Below are 14093 nucleotides of genomic sequence, written 5' to 3'. Positions count from 1 at the left end.
TTTCAAACCCGGCCACTAGTACAGTTCACAGAGATCCCGATACATCTTATTACCACCGGGATGGATAACATAAAGGCTACTATACGCCTCCCTCAAAATCGATTGTCTCAAATCAAAATTGTTTAGTACACAAACTCGTCCTCGGAAGCATAGAACTCCATCTTTATTCAATCCAAAATCAGATGTACTATCACTTTCAACCTGACGAAATCGCAGACTCAGAGACTCATCCCCTAACTGTATTTCTCGAATCTGTCCAATCCAAGTCGGCTTAACTTGCAACTCGGCTAACAGACCCCATCATCAAACAAACTGAGACGAGCGAACATTGCCCTCAAATCAGTCATCGCTCTATGATTAAGAGCATCAGCCACTGTATTGGCCTTATCGGGATAATACTCTATCGTGTAGTCATAACCTTTGAGTAGCTCAATCCATCGACGCTGCCTAAGACTCAACTCCTTTTGAGTAAGGAGGTACTTTATGCTTTTGTGATCGGTGTAGATAATACACCTCTCACCATACAGATAGTACCTCTAGATCTTTAACACAAACACCATTGCAGCTAACTCGAGATCATGCGTCAGATAATTTCTCTCGTGTGACTTCAGCTGCCAGGACGCATAAGCCACAACCTTACCATCTTGCATTAGTACACACTCTAGAATGACATGCGATGCATCACTGTACACTATAAACTCCTTACCATATTTAGGCTGTCTCAAAACAGGAATCTGAGTCAAAACAAACTTGAGCTTCTCGAAGCTCAATGTTACACATCAGTCCAGACGAAAGGAACATTCTTGCGTAGAAGATTAGTTAGAGAAGCTACAATCAGTGGGAACCCCTCAACAAACCTCTGATAATAACCCGCAAGAACCAAAAAACTATGGATCTCAAAAATGTTCTTAGATTGTTTCCAATTAAGCACAACCTCAATCTTCCTAGTATCAACGCGAATCCCTTCCACAAAAACTATGTGCCCCAAAAATGTTACTTCCCGTAACCAGAATTCACATTTGCTCAACTTAGCATAGAGCTGCTTCGCTCGAAACTTTAAAATGCTCATCATGCTCAACCTCAGTCTTAGAGTACACTAGAATATCGTCATGAAGACGACGACGAATTGATACAGATATAGCTTAAAAACTCAGTTCATCAGATCTAAGAATGCAGCCAGAGCATTCGTCAAATCGAAAGGCATAACTAGAAACTCTTAGTGCCCATAATGAGTCCTAAAATTCGTCTTCTGAATATTAGCTTCCTTAACCCTAAGCTGATGATACCCAGACTAGAGATCTATTTTTGAGAATATAGCAACCCCAAAAAACTAATCAAACAGATCATCGATCCTCGGAAGTGGGTACTTATTCTTCAAAGTTAACATATTCAACTGTCGATAATCGATGCACATCCTCATGGTACTATCCTTTTTCTTTACAAATAGAACTGGTGCCCCTCTCTAATTCTTGCCTCTCTCTCAGTTTTTACTTTGACGCTCCACGCGATTTGTAACACCCCTTACCCGTATTCGAAGCCAGAACAGGGTACGAGGTATTACTAGACTTAAACGTAAGCAAACATACAAAATCAAGACATAAACTTCCATCCAAATTTAAAACTTTTCATTTACACTCATATCGTCCCTGGAACGAGCATACGATGCCCCAAACATATATTGGAAGTGGTTCAGGACTAAACCGAAAACTTTGGAAAATTTTACAACACTTAGAAAATTTTTTATGTTCGTGTGGCTTGGGACACGCCCGTGTGGGCAGACCATGTGGTCACACACGCTTGTGTCCCTAACCCGTGTAACTCTCTGTTTGTCATCCAAGAACAAATTAAAGTCATACGGCCAAGACACACGCCCGTGTCCCGTGGCCGTGTCCTTCACACGGCTGAGACACACAGCTGCGTCTCATGCTCGTGTGCTCGATATTGAGCATTTTATTTTGCAACAATTTATGTGTAGGGGACACACGGCCGGATCACACACCCATGGGGCTAATCATGTGTCACAAACGGCTTATACACATGCCCGTGTAGAGAAAAATAAGGCTATTTACCAAGCCATTTTGCCATCCTCACTTGCACACATCTACACAACATCACATGGCACAAATTCAAGCATGTAAGATCAACCAAACCATTCAAAATTATGAACATCACATACCAATACCATATCAACATTTATCATACACATAACATTTATCATGCCATAAATCATTCATGTCAATTTCACCTTCATTAGGCTTCATTTAGCTACTTTCTAGTTACCTTATTGTACACACAAATTTATCATCCCATCAATAGACCACATTAGTAAACATTCACATTCATGTCATAAATCACATTTCCAAACAATTCACATTCACTATGCATACCATGATCATATCACCAAAGGCATTGACATACATATGAATATACTTAGGCTTACAACCATGTTAGCCAAATAAGTCAATTTACATGGTCAAATATCAAAACAAGCCTTTGACTCTTACAAGTCAATACATTGGCTAAAGTCATAATGGCACATATGACCTAAAAGACCAAGTACTTGTACATGCCATAAACTCAAAATACTTGAATTCATCAATACCCAAAATTGATAGCTTGATAGTGTGATAGGATCTCCAGCGATCTCCAACCCAAGCTAGCTTGACAACATTATAAAACATAGGAAAGGAAGGGGATAAGCTATATAGCTTAGTAAGTCCACATGAAAATAATAAGCAACTCTTATTAGGAATTTATCAAGTTCAACAATTTAAACACAAAATAATTCCAATTGCTATAAATCTCATAGTTATAATTTTATTCAATCATGATGTTTACTCTATCAACTTATAAGCATAATTTAACAAATTTTGGCATTAGCCTAATAATGGTAATCTTTCCATTATAATAGATTACCGCAATCAACCAATCATTTCAAACCTCATAATAACATGCACATTAATAATGAGTATTCACATTTCAAGCATTATTTTAACATCTTTCAATTGTCCAAAGCTCATATCTTCCCATAATCATTTTAATAGGCAATTATGTCAATCTTTCCTCTTTCTCATATCTGATGAATCACAGTTCATGCGAATAAAACATGCTAGATCATAACTCAATTTGGCCCAAAAGCCAATTACACGATCGCCAACCGAACTTACCATATATTTCGTACATCACAAGTATAGATCAATAATCACAAGACTTTTCGCAAAAATATTCTCATAGAAACCATAAACTCACAACATCATGAAGTCAATGCTTATAAACTTTATGTACATACCTGTACAAATTCGTAAAACATACATGCTCTTTCTCTTCTTTGACATACTCGTTAAATTATCCGTTGAACCCCTTAGAATCACTACAAGAAAACAAACTTTTAGCAGCATTTTTTTAGCCTTTAACGGCGCTTTTAAGCGCCATAGAAACTATTAGCGGCGTTTTTCCCAAGCGCTGCAAAAAATACCTCTATAGGAACCGCCACCAAATTTTGCAACGTTTATTTGAAAAAAAACGCAACAAAAGATCAAGACTTTTAGCGGCGTTTGTGAGAAAATCGCCGCTAAAAGTCATGACCTTTAGCGGCGTTTGTTGGGGAAGCGCCGCTAAAGGGCTTTTAGCGGCGTTTGTGAGAAAATCGCCGCTAAAAGTCATGACCTTTAGCGGCGTTTGTTGGGGAAGCGCCGCTAAAGGGCTTTTAGCGGCGTTTGTTGGGGAAGTGCCGCTAAAGGCAATGACTTTTAGCGGCGTTTGTGAGAAAAGCGCTGCTAAAAGCCATGACTTTTAGCGGCATTTTTTGGGAAAGCGCCGCTAAAAGCCATGACTTTTAGCAGCGCTTTTTTCACAAAGGCCGCTAATTTTGGCAGATTTGAAATGTACATTTTTCACCAATATCCAACCCTTCTTGCATTAAATCCAACCAAAAACAGTAAATATAACATGAAATCCAACCAAAAACAGCAAATGTAGCATAAAAAATACAATAAAAAACATTAAATCTAAATGATACTTCAAATTCAACGAAAGATCTATGATATAATTAATAAATTAAGTAATATTCTTACAATAATGTTAAATGTGACAATGTTAAAAACATTCTTACAAGGAGAAAACTAATGTCTAAGATGGCGGCTTTTGCGACTGCTGTAACATCTGCATCATTTACTGAAGTTGTAACTGGAGTTCATCGTACGTTTTGCTTTGCTCTACTGCCATCGCTGCTGCCTCTGCCTTCATCGCTGCTACCGCTGCCTCCCTCTCTGCTGCCTCCGCTCTAAGTTGTTGCTGGAGTTCTTCATATTTTCTTTGAACCTCGACAATTTACTCAACCGTGTTCACTTGCATCTAAGCTATCTGGTCTCTTAACCTCTGAACTTCAGCTTGAGCTTGAATCCCAAAAGGCATGTATTGTTGGGAGCCGGACCTAAAATATTGGGTCGAGGTAACACCAGATCCTTGAAATTGAACCCGACCGACCTTTCAGGACCCAAAACATCAGTGATAATTCTATTATCAATGTTCTTAAGATTAACAGAACTATCAGTTGAAGCAATCGCTTCATACTCCGCCTTCTTCTCCTTTAGTTTCTCCTAAAAAATCAATAAAAGAGTTAGAAACAAAATATATAATAAAAAGGAATGCAACATAACTTAACATTATTTAAAACTACTAATGATGAATTAAACCATTATAATTAAACATTATAAATATTTATAATAAATCAAATTTTATTAAGTAAATATATCATTTCTCCAGCTTCGAATGTCATAGGAGATCTATCTTTCTTGCTATGCATAATCTCAAAAAGCTGAAGGCGTCCAACTTTGTGACCAGACGAGACTTCCTACAATAAAGTAGTAAAAATATTATTTAATAGTAGAAAGTCATTAATATTTGAAAGAATTACTAAATTCATAATACCTCGGCCTCAGCTACAAAAGCAAAACTTCTCGACCCTGCCGTGTGCGTGAATTTTTGTTTTTGTCTGCTGCTTGTTCCAACTCGCTCATGGTCCTACATAATGAAATTATTATTACGTATATAGTAAACACTATATATAAGAGTTTGGAAATACGTAATACATCTCCTTTCTTCGAATTGCAGAATCTAACCGCATCTTCCCATTGGTACCTCAACATTCCCGGCAGGACATTTCTCAATTTTTTCTTCAAGGCTTATGTCTTTCTTCAAATATAGTTTTTTCAAAGTGCTTTTATGGTCTCTCCAATTTTTACCCAATGCCTTCTTGATATAGTCATTGGAGACCTCTAAAGCAAATATCTCCTAAAAAAACACAAGTTTAGAATGTAAATATAAATGAAACTTAAACCAAAGTATTATAAATTAGATTCACGTTTTGTTACCTTAATATTATAGAGAGTTTGATTTTTGTTGCTATCAAGCATGTGATGTCATGATTCGTAGTTGATGGGCAACATATTGGCATTTCGTGATATAATGCCCAAATAGCCTGCTAAAAGTCGAGCTTCAGATCCAACAGGCTGACCATGACTGTTTCTATTTACTTTGACACGCTCGATAAGATTTAAGTTGTATAAATCTTTAAGCAGCATACGTCCTCGACCTCTGCGCGTCCCACCACTTTCAGCTAAAAACGGTATATTATTATATTAAAATTGACAAATAAATCAATAATAAAAGTCAACACATGTAAAATGAACTTAACATTACTTTGAAATTCTGCAGGCCCGTCAAGTGTCTCCAGCACATTCGAAGATCCAACAACTGTCTGCTGTTCACTATTTGCTTCTTTCGAATTTGGAGTATTCTGGACAATACTTAAATCTCGTAATCTTCTTCTACGCATTTTTCCTGCAATACACATAAAATAGTTGAAGTTTTAGTAACAAATTACAACAATAATAGTACATATAAAATAGTTAAATTATATAACATTACCAAGATTAAAATTATAATATTACATATAATTAAAAAATCATAAAATCTTACTACATCATTATTCGTAAATATCTTCATCCACATCATGTCAAATCCATTGATGTTGTGTACTAGTACTAGGGATATTTTCATCTAAGTTTTGTTCTGGAAATGGTAATGTTTTTGATCTTTCAACGATGTCATCTCTACTTCCATTACCCATGTCAAACAAGCCTCTAGGGGTGTTCCGGAGTACAACATACCAACCCTCATCAGTTGAATCTTTCGAATATAAAACTTGTTTCACTTGAGAAGAAAATACATATGGCTCGTCCATAAATTGCTGTCCAGTGTGAATCAAGCGAGAGAAATTAGCCATTATAAAACCAAATTGATCTTTTTTAATTCCCTGAACAGTATTAACATTAGCCCAATCACACCGAAATAAGACAACTTTCCATCTGCCATAATAATCCAACTCAATAGTGTCGGTAAGAAGTCCGTAATACTCCACATTACCCTCAACCGGATTCCTGCCCCTAACACTAGCATAACTTGTAATTGAAGAATTAACAACAATTCCACAATTTTGTGTTCTCATTCTCTCACGATATTTTGTATGAAATCTGTATCCATTGATGAGGAAGGCACTATATCTTTTTATTACTCTGTTCAGACCTTGGGAAAGCCATTTAATTTCGTCATTGATGTCCCTCCCACTCCAAACCTATTGAATCGAAAGTAAATTGAGTAATTATAAACGTATTATGTAAAAACATTCTCATTTGATTAACTAAATTTCGCGATTATATGTAACTTATTAACTAGTTACATACCGTTTGGCTTAACCATTCATGAAAAGATTCTATGAATAACTTATTAATCTCTCGATGTTGTAATCTTCAAGAGCGTGCAAGAAATCTTAAAGTTTGTTTGTACTCTCTATATTAAAAACAAGTTTAATTGGTTAGAAGATAAACAAAACAAAACGACGAATATGTGATGAAATTTTAGAACTTACTTCCGTAACGGTTCAACTAAATCGTGGTGAAAAAGTACATATCGATGTGCTTGTATCCACAATATATCATCTAATTCTACAATTTCAACTTTCCCGAATGGTTCTCCATAACTTTGGAATAAATAAGTTTCGGCAAAGTTATGATCATTGAGCCCAACATTTCTACTTGGTCTATTCAATCGTGTTTCAATATCTTCTAAATATCTAGAACAGAAGGTTATGCACTCCTTTTCCAAGTAGCCTTCAGCAATTGATCCTTTTGGATAACGCTTATTGCGACAATAAGATTTCAATTTGCTTAGGAACCTAAACACAATATACAATATTTATCAAAAGTTGTAACTAAATGTATAGAGGCGAATTAATAAATACTTGACAAATAAATTAGCACCTTTCTATAGGATACATCCATCGATAAAAAACCGGTCCACCAAGTATTGCTTCGTGAGGGAGATAGATTACTAAGTGCACCATAATAGTGAAGAAGGAAGGTGGAAAGATCTTCTCCAAATTGCATAAAGTTAAAGCGGCTCGATCATGTACTTTCTCAAGTTCTTCAACATCCAAAACTTTGCCACAAATAGCTTTCATTATATTGGATAGTTCAATTATACAGGATGTCACATTTTTTGACATGCAGCACCGTAAAGCAATTGGGAGTAAATCTTGCATCAAGATGTAGTAATCAAATGATTTTAATGAATATAATCTTCGATGTTTAAAACTAACACATCAAGATATATTTGACGCATACGCATCTAGGACCTTTATATCCTTCAACACCATGCAAAACACCTCTTTCTCTTTCTTTGACATTGAAAAAATAGAAGGCGGCAACTGATATTTCCCATTCAGAAGTACTTGAGGATGAAGATCACGCTGAGTTCTCATGTTAACTAAATAAAGTCTACTCTGAAGATTGTCTTTTAATTTTCCATCGACATTCAAAATTGTCCCAATTATGTTCTCGTAGACATCCTTCTCAATATGCATGACGTCAAGATTGTGGCGTAAAATGCTATGCTCCCAATAAGGCAACTCAAAAAAAATACTCTTTTTCCACAAGTCCGCCTCATTAGGATCATCCTCTTCGTCAGATTCATCACTAGATTCATCCCTCAATTTTCTCTTTATTTGCGTGTTAGGTGGTTAATTCATCTTCCTATAACAAAAGTTGATATCTTTTAACATAAACAAGATTTCAGATCCAACGGTCTACTCAGGAGCTCCTCTATACTCTTCAGTACCGTCAAATAGAGTTTTCTGAAATCTAAATTTATGATTTCCATCTAACCACCGACGATGGCCCATGTAAGAGAACTTCTTCCCATTATACAACCACTTCGAACAAGTTTGCGTAACACAACAAGGACATGCATAATGTCCTTAAGTACTCCAACCCGATAAATTAGCATAAGCCAGGAAATCATTAATTGTCCATAACAAAGCTGCACGTAAATTAAAGTTCTCCTTTCTTAATACATCATATGTCTCAACACCCGACCATAACTGTTTTAACTCTTCAATAAGTGGTTGCAAATAGATGTCAATATCATTTCCGGGACCTTTCTCTTCAGGGATAATCATTGATAAAATAAATGAAGATTGCTTCATGCAAATCCAGGGAGGCAAATTGTAAGAACAAGCACTACAGGCCAAGTATTGTACGAAGTACTCATGATTTTAAAAAGGATTAAAGCCGTCATCTGCTAGCCCAAGCCTCACATTCCGAGGATCGCTTGCAAAGCTTGGAAATTTACTGTCAAACGATTTCCGAGCTAAAGAATCAGTAGAATGCCTTAATAATCCATCATCAGTTTGTTGATCATTATGCCACCTCATAGAATCGGCCGTCTTTGACAACATGAAAAGCCTTTGAAGTCTTGGTATTAGGGGAAAATACCGCAAAACCTTGACTGGCTTCTTTCTTAACTGTGCCCCACCTTCATCTGCATTCACATCTTCTATATTCCCATTCATCCAACGAGACTTACCGCAGACATGACAAGGCTGTTGGTTCTTCTGATCACCCAAGTACAACATGCAGTCATTTGGGCAACTATGAATTTTATCGTACCCAAGGCCCAAATCTTTTATTAGTCTCTTCATATCTTGACAAGATTGGGGGATTTTTGCTAACGGAAACATCTCTCTCAGAAACTCTAACAGCATTTTAAAAGAGTTTTCAGTCCACCCTCCCAAACATTTTAAGTGAAATAGACGAATGCAGAAGGACAATTTTGAATATTTTGATCCCTCATAAAGTTCTTCGTTCATTTTATTAATTAAATTGTAGAACTTCGCTGCTTCTTAATTTGGCTCCTCATCAGGTACACTTGTTCCCGTTTCATAAAAAACATTTCCACCAATATTACAATCATCGGATGTAATAAAGTTAGGTGGAAACGATTACTCACCATGATTGTGCATATTAAATGCATCCCGCAACATACCTTCCATGTCATCTTGTCTAACACACTGATGGTAAGCATTATCAAGATAAGTCAGATTAGTCGTTGAAGAGGTTCTACTAGATGTACACTCTCCATGGAAAATCCATTTTTTATACCCCGAATAAAGCCATCAACAATTAGATGTTCATAGACAACTTCACGAAAATGCCAATTGATGTTGCCACACTTCTTACACGGGCAAAGAATCATATTCTCTTGGATTGCATTTTGAAATGAAAAATTTAGAAAAGTTTGTACTCCATTTCGATAGGCGTTGCTTGCCCTTGACAAATTCATCCAACTCCTATCCATTTCGTTGTTCTTGAAGTCTAAAGTTTACAATAAATTACGGTTACTAAAATAGATAATACATATCAAGTATCTAATGGGTGTAAACTAATTCAGGTAAGTTGCGGGGTTTTCACGTGTATATTTATGTATTACGTAAGTTAAGTAAGTTTTGTAAGTTATGTAAGTTATGATATGATATAAATTTATGTAAGGTATGTAAGTTATGTAAATTATGATATAAAATATATTTATGTATTACGTAAGCTATGTAAGTTATATATTTATTTATTATTTAAGTTTTGTAAGTTATGTAAGTTATGTAAATTAAGATATGAAATATATTTATGTATTACATAAGTTATGTAAGTTATATATTTATGTATTATGTAAGTTTTGTAAGTTATGTAAGTTATGATATGATATATATTTAACATTAAGATAAATATTATTTCCCTTTAAAAAAATTATTTTAATTAAATAATATTTAAATAAATTAATCCAAATTATTTGTGATAATTTTAAATGATATAATATTTTGATTATTTTTCATATTATATACCTAAATTAAAATATTGAAGTAAATTTAAGTGGGGAAGCGTATCAAATTCAAACAAACACAAAACTTAGAAATGAATGGTTTTTGTTTTGTTAGTTTTAAGCCCATCAATTACCTAAATTAACCTAACAATAAATAATTATGTAAAATAAACGAGTTTGATTAAAATGATAAAGTTGACATAGTAAAACAATTTAATATAATTATAAAAGTGTGAACCATCAATTAAAACTTAATTTAGTTAAAAATGTATTAAATTATTTAATTATTTTCTAAAATAATAAATATATTGTAATTTTTTTCTTTTTATATTTTTATATGAAGTCTACAAAAAATAACGCATATTAAAATTTTAACACAAAATCTCTTAAGTTTTAATATTTGAACATTGTTATTTTGACTATAATCTTATTTGTTTTTGTATGAAGTATTTATAAGTACATTTGTTGTAAAAGGTTTTTCTCATCAGCATCACAACATAGATGTATTGTATCCAATAATAGGATAAATGCATAATCAAATTTACGTTATTTGATTTTCATTTTTAAAATATCTTTGTTAAGGAAAAAAATAGGAGGAACTAGCATTGGATAAATAGTTTTGTTAAAAAAAACAGAAATGATCTACTTTAGAGAAACAATGAGGTTCTGAGAGTTTAGACCTTATCCGTTACTGGTAAAGATTAGCAGCCTTCACTTCAATACAGCCCCTCAGATTATTTTGTAGAAACAGCAACTGATCAACAGCAGCTAGATGCAACCTTACAGTAATAGGGTGTAAGAGTTTCAGATCATCAGAACCATTCCTGCCTGAAATCAATGATAGCAGTAACAATCAGAATAGAAAAAATGGAACACCATGTACTCTTCCCTATGTTTAAGCCACACAACCCATATGCAAGAAGCAGACTACAAATCAAATGTTAGAAGGATTTATTTATACTATGAAGATAAAGGATTTATTTACTACAATATTTCAAGGAGAGTTGCTCTTTGACCCATTTACATCAAAACTCAAGTATTTTGACAAGAGCCGGCACAAACTAGAGCAATAAATTAAAATCTAATCCATAAGAAATTTTTTTACCACATCCAAAGCCACTGTAGTGATTTTAAACAATTAAACCCTTTCTGGTTGTATAACACATACAGTAAATTTCCTTTTGACCACTATGCTAAGTATCATCATGTAGAACTCCAATGGCAGTGACCCAAATCATTTACTGATAGCTAAAGAGGACTTAGTTGCAGATCTCTACTCAATTTAATGCTGTTAAGCCTTTTAGCTAATAGCAATGAGATTTTTCAAGCTAATTTCTCTCCAAGGAAGTGACTCAAAGCCTTCAGCAACAGCTAAAGGGAACTAGTTTGAATCTCCCTATATTATTCCATTTGACAGCAGAAGAAATTATTTTAATAAACTAGTCTTTAACTCTAGAGTAAAAAAGCATCATTTCAATTGCAAAGTTGCCCTACTTGGATAGAATTAAAGCACTAAAAGATACTTATAGTTATAGAAACTTAAGGTTAAATATTTAAAATATTAAATTAAAGTGAAATAAATTAAAATATTTAAAATAAAACTTTAATTACAACTTAATTTAAATTATGTAATGTTAAAATAAAATAAAATATTGAAATTAATTTTCGGGATTCAAATAAAATAAAATATTTAAAATGAAACTTTAAATATAATTTAATTTAATTAGGTAAATTGAAAATAAAATTAAAGAAAACAAATGTATGCCATGAACACCAAACATTGAATGAACTACAACCCATCTATTTACAGATAAACCTTCATACACTTAGATACCTTAAAGGAAGAACTGCCTTGAGAACAGATGGAGCGTATGATGTTTCCCTTTCAGCTGCAAGTCGTTGAGCCTTCTGAAACTCTTTCAAAACTGCTTGAAAATCTTTTGCAAGTTTAGCATCTGCAACCTTCTTGCTGGCCAATAATTATTAAAGGAATTAAAAGGCATCAAACACTTCCTCAAGTTTATAAAGATATAAGCTAATACAATGGTAAATTTGGATTTTAGCTCTCATAAAATATATAACTTAATTTCAATCCAATTTTTTTTTTTGGTTTTGACACTGATCAAGCGATTTAGGCAATAAGTTCATTAATCTATGCATGAATTGCCACAAACATAATAGAATGAATATATATGGACTAAACGACTCAGCCACCGAGAGATTTGATTTGACTGCACCGTGCCAACATAAAAATTTCAACTCAATATCAAGCAGATGAACCACAAATACACAGTCCCGCCATTGAAGCAGAAAATAAAAATGAAGCCATATATCAGAAAGTGGTATATTACTATAATAAAATATAGAATGGTTAGGATTTCCAAACCTTAGCTTTATATAGGAAAAGAGTACTAACCTGTTTACAAAGAGAAAGTGTAATTTTTTCTTCTATTACACCTAATTTGCGTAAAGGACATAACTAAAGGACCCTCATCGTTTATCAAAGCATGCATCATCATTGCTGATGATCTTGGTAAATTAGGAAACAAAAGCTATTAACCTTTCAAGTTTCAGGCAAAAATTTAGCTTCTCTTTTCGATATAATCAACCATATTTTCAGTTCCAAGACCTCTAGTTTTACTGATACAGGAAATCTAAGCATGCCCAAGAAAGAAAAAGAACTTAGCTGCTTTTTCTTTGCCATATAAAGATATGAAAAAGCCATTTGTTTCACCAATCATCACAGAATCTAACCTAACTAATTTATCTATCTCATCTTTGGATTTTTCACTAAAAATTAAATGGAAATAATTTGTAAATGTCCTCATATATGAAAATAGAAGCCATTCAAGGGCCTGCTCCAACTATGTTTTAAAACTTGGACAACAAAACTAAGATTGTTGCGAAACTCAAATCTGGGAAGATAGATTTGAAATTCCTCCAAAACCCATAGGTTAAACAAAGAAGAAATCAAATTGTTCTCAAATAAAAGAATAGCTTACCTGAAATTTTACACTCCAATGAAGCAAACGAGAAAAACATCTGATTATACCAATTTGTTGCGAGTAACCTACAAAACAGAAATGCGATTCAAGTCCGATGTATGTTACCTCGACAATGAGACTTCACTGCAGATGTATGTTAGGGATTAGAAGAAACTAGAGAATTGGGGAAATCTGTTTTGGGTTGGGGGGAATGGCTAAGTGTCGGGCATGAGAAAAATAAAATATTTCAGAAATTAAAACGACGTCGTTTAGGCTAATCCAATCTCCAATTAAATTTTACTTTAATTTTTTCACATTTATAAATACTTAACATAAATTTACTTAAACCTAATGATATTGTTTTAATTTTTTTTATAAATATATACATGTTATTTTTATTTTATATTTATTAATTTTTAAAATATAAACAAGTTAAATATTTTTAATTATTATTTTTTTCTATTAGTCATTGAATTATATGTAAGTTGTGGATTTAGTCCTTTTACTTTAATTTTGTTATTTTTAGTCATTATAATTTTCGAATTTTGAAATTGGAGTATTAATTAAATGGTAGCTATTAAATTCATTAAGTTTTGCTATTTCTAAAATCTAATGTAAAAAACATATTACTCACAAAAAGTCAGTTACAGATTAAACGGTTGTTATTTGTGTCAAAATTAAAATTTTAAAATTCAAAAAGTATAGGAACCAAGAATGATCTAATTGGATAACATGAATTCAACCTACAACTTTACGCACAATATAATTGCTATCATTTGAGTGATCATGACTGAATTTTTAAATTTTGAAAAGTACAAAAGATAAAATTGATCGATTTGAAAAATACAATGACTAAAACTAATCAAATTAAAATATAAGGACTAAATACACATTTTACAT

The 14093-nt window shown here is 33.3% G+C and overlaps 1 long non-coding RNA gene across 2 annotated transcripts; it reads right to left on the bottom strand.

Annotated features, from left to right (window-relative positions):
• Window positions 1-4024: 4024 nt before the first annotated feature.
• Window positions 4025-13421, bottom strand: LOC107952750 (uncharacterized). 2 transcript variants are annotated; one of them, XR_005930675.1, is made up of 8 exons: window positions 13212-13421; window positions 12044-12178; window positions 10890-11037; window positions 5701-5841; window positions 5373-5617; window positions 5091-5292; window positions 4930-5022; window positions 4025-4852 (listed from the first exon to the last, which is right to left on the bottom strand). It is a non-coding gene; the product is annotated as an uncharacterized lncRNA (long non-coding RNA). The 2 variants fall into 2 exon arrangements; XR_001698902.2 differs by having other exon boundaries at window positions 5140-5292; window positions 13212-13407.
• Between the last annotated feature and the right edge of the window lie 672 nt (window positions 13422-14093).

Source organism: Gossypium hirsutum, chromosome A07 (genome assembly GCF_007990345.1).
Source record: "Gossypium hirsutum isolate 1008001.06 chromosome A07, Gossypium_hirsutum_v2.1, whole genome shotgun sequence".
NCBI classification, from domain to species: domain Eukaryota; kingdom Viridiplantae; phylum Streptophyta; class Magnoliopsida; order Malvales; family Malvaceae; genus Gossypium; species Gossypium hirsutum.
The sequence above is the reverse complement of the archived record's forward strand: the minus strand, read 5'-3'. Positions and strand labels throughout refer to the sequence as shown.